At 45.0% G+C, this 4,951-nt stretch overlaps 1 non-coding gene across 1 annotated transcript; it reads left to right on the forward strand.

Annotated features, from left to right (window-relative positions):
* The first annotated feature begins 3,933 nt into the window (after positions 1–3,933).
* LOC126028992 (U6 spliceosomal RNA) lies at positions 3,934–4,040 on the forward strand. The gene has a single exon (XR_007502656.1). It is a non-coding gene; the product is annotated as a U6 spliceosomal RNA (small nuclear RNA).
* The last annotated feature ends 911 nt before the right edge of the window (positions 4,041–4,951 follow it).

The following is a 4,951-nucleotide window of genomic DNA, read 5'->3' on the forward strand; positions in this document are numbered from 1 at the left end:
TACAAGGTTTGGTTTCTTTGGTATCTCACAGCTTTCAGATGGCTACCTTCTCTGTGTCCCTCTAACAAGGGCATTCCTTCATCTGTGTTCTGGACTTAAGACATACTTAACCACTCTCACCACTTCTTCAATAAAGTCAGGGAAATACTTGCCATAGAAATTAGGCAAGAAAAAGATAGCAAGAATATCCACATAAGAAAGGGAAAAGTCGGGGCCGGGCGGTGGCACAAGAGGTAAGGTGCCTGCCTTGCCTGCGCTAGCCTTGGACGGACCACAGTTCGATCCCCCGGCGTCCCATATGGTCCCCCAAGCCAGGAGCAACTTCTGAGCTCATAGCCAGGAGTAACCCCTGAGCGTTACCAGGTGTGGCCCAAAAACCAAAAAAAAAAAAAAAAAAAGAAAGAAAGGGAAAAGTCAAGCTCATTGTTTGCAGATGATATGATACAATACTTAGAAAATCCTAAAGACTACTAAAAGCTTCTTGAAACAATAAATTTCTTTTTTAAAACAATTTTTATTGTGACCAAAGTGAGTTACAAATCTTTCACAGTAACATTTAGGGTACATAGTGATATTGAACCAGGGGCATTCCTACCACCAGTGTTGTCTTCCCTCCACCCCTGTTCCCAGCATGCATCCCATATCTCCCTCCTTGCCCCCCCCCCCAGAATGCTAGCATAACTGTTCCCCTCTTGTACAGCTTGTTGTAGATTGGATATCGATTCTGTTGTCGTTGACTTTGGGTTTGGTGTTCAAGTCTGATCATTTCTATTTCCACTGAATGTTCATACAACAGTTTGGTCTGGTACCATCTATTCCCCCCTCCCTTCTCAATTTATGAGGCAGAACAATATAATTCAAGTTGTATGGTTCTGTTGGAAATAAAATAAAAGAAAAAGAAAAAAAAACAAACTGGTAGGAGTCCGTCTAGATGTTATAAATATCATTTAAAAGAAGAAAGGGAAAAGAGAAGAAAAAGATAACAAAAAAAGACCCAACAAAGCAGCAACAACAACAAGAAACAAAAAACAACAAATGATCAAAACCAGCAACTACAAAAAGAAAAGGGGTGTGTGTGTATGCATGTGCGCGTGTGCGTGCGTGCGTGCATGTGTGTGTTTTGCAAAGGCACAATAAGTATTGGGGAAATTAGGGAATTTTTTTTTTTTTTGGTTTTTGGTTCACACCCGGCAGTGCTCAGGGGTTACTCCTGGCTGTCTGCTCAGAAATAGCTCCTGGCAGGCACGGGGGACCATATGGGACACTGGGATTCGAACCAACCACCTTTGGTCCTGGATCGGCTGCTTGCAAGGAAAACGCTGCTGTGCTATCTCTCCGGCCCCAGGGAATTTTCTTGACCTAAAAGATACTGGGTTTTTCTGCCCTTGAAATATACTGTCATGGGAACAACTATAGGCTCTGCACACACTCATTTTTACACCTCAAGGTCTTTTTGAGGTGCCAGGAAACTTTCCACTCAGTTGTCTATGATAAGATTAGACCTCTCTAACTAGAGATCTTGGTATTTACATGGGTCATAGGATAAAGCCTAGGATATAGTCTTTCTTTAAGGTTCTAGAAGTTCTGTTCCATCACTGTTGTTGTAATCAGTCTTTTATAATTGGTGGTCTCGGTTTTTGCTCAGAACCTAGAACAAAGCCTGGGATAGAGTTTTTCATTTTGTTTCCAGAAGTTCTGTTCCATTGCAGTTGTCAAGGTCAGACAACTGGAATTGGAGATCTTGGTTTTTGTACAGATCCTAGGCTGAAGCCTAGGCTAGCATCTTTCTTATTGGTCCCAGGATAAGTTCTGCCTAGTCTTGGTTGTCAAAGCCAGTCTTCTGTAGATAGCGATCTTGTTTTTTGCACAAATCAAAGGACAACATAAAACAATAAATTTCTATAGTAAGGTGGCAGGCTATGAAGCTAACATGCAAAAATTCATGGTTTTATATATATATATATAAAATTATATAAATAACAAAAGAGAAGCAACATTGAAAATGTCACTCATGGGGGGATGGGGAGGAGGCAAATGCCTCCCCCATGCTTTTTCATACTGGAGAGGGAGGCTGCAGCTGGACCCAGACGATCCCACATGCCAGGATTCCTGCTCCTCTCCTACAGGTATGGCTGGTAATCTGGGCAGGCAGCTGGCCAATAGCCTCCTGGGCTGACCACTTAGTCCAGGAGACCAAGATCCCCCTATTCCAAACTGGTCTTCAGGGCCAGGTCTGGCCATTGGGTTCTGGGGGGAGGGAGGAGGAGGGAAACTCCTCCCGTATTCATACTGGACCCACTGCAGCGGTGTCTTTTCTTACTAATACTCATTTTCATAATCGTGCGGGCGCAAATATAATTTTTAAGCATTATCTAAAAATGTTCTTCATTCTAGACGGTTCCTAGGAAAGGAAACGGAATACCAAAGATTTGGATGATAACACTCAAATAGATCTTTAAAGTCAGTCTTTATGGACTTTATGGACCCCCGCGCGGTCTGCATCATGTAGGCTAGTATGAAATTGCCAGTGACAGCCTGAGTATAACTGACCAGCTATCTGCCACCCCACAGATCAAACACCACCCCCCAAGCCAATCTCAGGAGCTCAAGCCCCACCCTAGGCCAATCTCCGCAGCTGGCCTGGGAGTGGGGAAAACCCAGGGTGCCCCATCAGGTCCTCCCAGAAACCCACCTGGAGATCCGGAGGAAAGGGGGAGAGGGGGGTCGGGTGACCCAGGTCCGGGCCCCCCTACCCTAGGCCGGGCCAAATGGCCCCTGGCACATACGGAGGTCTGCCAGGAGCCAGCCCGTGCCGGCTGAAAATCCTGCCCCAGGAAGGGAGGAAGGCCCTCCCAGGCCCAAAGGACCAGAGCTCAAGACCCACCCTAGGCCAATCTCCGCAGCTGTCCTGAGAGTGGGGAAAACCCAGGGTGCCCCATCAGGTCCTCCCAGAAACCCACTTGGAGATCGGGAGGAAAGGGGGAGAGGGGGGTCGGGTGACCCAGGTCCGGGCCTCCCTACCCTAGGCCGGGCCAAATGGCCCCTGGCACATACGGAGGTCTGCCAGGAGCCAGCCCGTGCCGGCTGAAAATCCTGCCCCAGGAAGGGAGGAAGGCCCTCCCAGGCCCAAAGGACCAGAGCTCAAGACCCACCCTAGGCCAATCTCCGCAGCTGGCCTGGGAGTGGGGAAAACCCAGGTTGCCCCATCAGGTCCTCCCAGAAACCCAGTGACTTTCCGTACTGACTCCAAGCCGAAATCACAATTCATATATATATATATATATATATATATATATATATATATATATATATATATATATATATATATATATATATATATATAGAGAGAGAGAGAGAGAGAGAGAGAGAGAGAGAGAGAGAGAGAGAGAGAGAGAGTATATAGCCTCTGTCATGTGTTGCCTCTCCCCTACCCCTGTGTCTCTTCTATCCCCTCATCTCCCAATCCTGATCCATTATCTTCCCCTAATTTAACCCTCTTTACCCTCAGTTTCTAACTCGGTAGGCACCAAGATTGACCTCCTGCCCCAACAGACCACCTTCCAGCTCCTCAGTGAAAGACACCCTCTGGGTCCCCATTTTCATGCATCAGCAAAGAACTACAACCAGCATGCCTGCTTACTCATGCTTGATGGTCCCTCTGATCCCCACCAAATTGTGGACTGTTGCACGATACAGGAATCGGCCTCAGCAAAACTCCCAGCTCAAAGACACTATATGGTCTTGTAATGCAGAAAAGCATCTCTCAAACTCAATTCCAAGGCCTGTGAATCGAAAAGTACCTTGGCTTTTACTCCCCACAAGAATATATCAAAAGACTTATTGGGAGTCTTATATTGCCTATGGAAGCTCAATACCTGTATAACAATACATCTCAATACCTGTATAACAATACATCTTAAGATGTGTATTCCTGTGCTCGCTTCGACAGCACATATACTAAAATTGGAACGATACAGAGAAGATTAGCATGGCCCCTGCGCAAGGATGACACGCAAATTCGTGAAGCATTCCATATTTAAAAAAAAAAAAAGATGTGTATTCCTAAATATATCTTCCTCCACCATTTGTTTTATTCGAATACCTTTTCTTTTTAACTCAGTTTTATTTATTTGTTCTATTTTAATATATACATTTTTTCTCTATCCTTACCATTTTTGATGCTGCTTGGTACAAAAAGCCTTGACTGGGATAAAAGCTCAGAACAAAACCAGATGACAGAGACTGTGTGTGCAGTCTGTCATCCTTACCCAGAATAGCACCAGCAACACAGTATGACACCATACATTTTTGTATGGGCACAGTAAAAAAAAGGGGAAACCATAGACACAGAAACAAGATCTTATCTTCTAGGGATAAGAACTTACTTTTTATAGCAGAAGGGTGCCTCCCATCCTGAACATGTGTCATGTGGATACAACCAGTCCCCAGGAGATTGGACAGTGTTAGTCCAATCCAAAACCCCAGATCCCCGACGTAGAAATGATACAGCTCCGGGCAACACCACCAGGAACTAAGCTCCATTGGGAGATTTATAACACTACTCTGGCACCAACTTGTGCCAGTTTTGACAACGAGGAAAGTAAAACTTGACCTAAGACCAGGCTGTCCTATCACATCACCTAACACTAAATGGAAATCAGAAGAGATATTGTCCTTTGAACTGTGAAAAATAAGAGCACCAACAACAGAAAACTGACTTTGACAACCGTGACTGAACAGAACCTACCTTGGGTAGGAAAACCCTACCCTAGGCTGTAGCCCAGGACACATAAACAACAACAACAACAACAAGATGTCTTATTGCAGAGGTCCAACTTGGACAACAGAGACTGAGCAGAACATTTGGATCTATAATATCCTAGGCTTCGGCTTAGGATTGAACGAAAACAGGGAGCAAGTGTTACAGAAGACTGAACACAACAACAACGAT

Source organism: Suncus etruscus, chromosome 14 (assembly GCF_024139225.1).
Source record: "Suncus etruscus isolate mSunEtr1 chromosome 14, mSunEtr1.pri.cur, whole genome shotgun sequence".
In the NCBI taxonomy this organism is placed as follows: Eukaryota; Metazoa; Chordata; class Mammalia; order Eulipotyphla; family Soricidae; genus Suncus; species Suncus etruscus.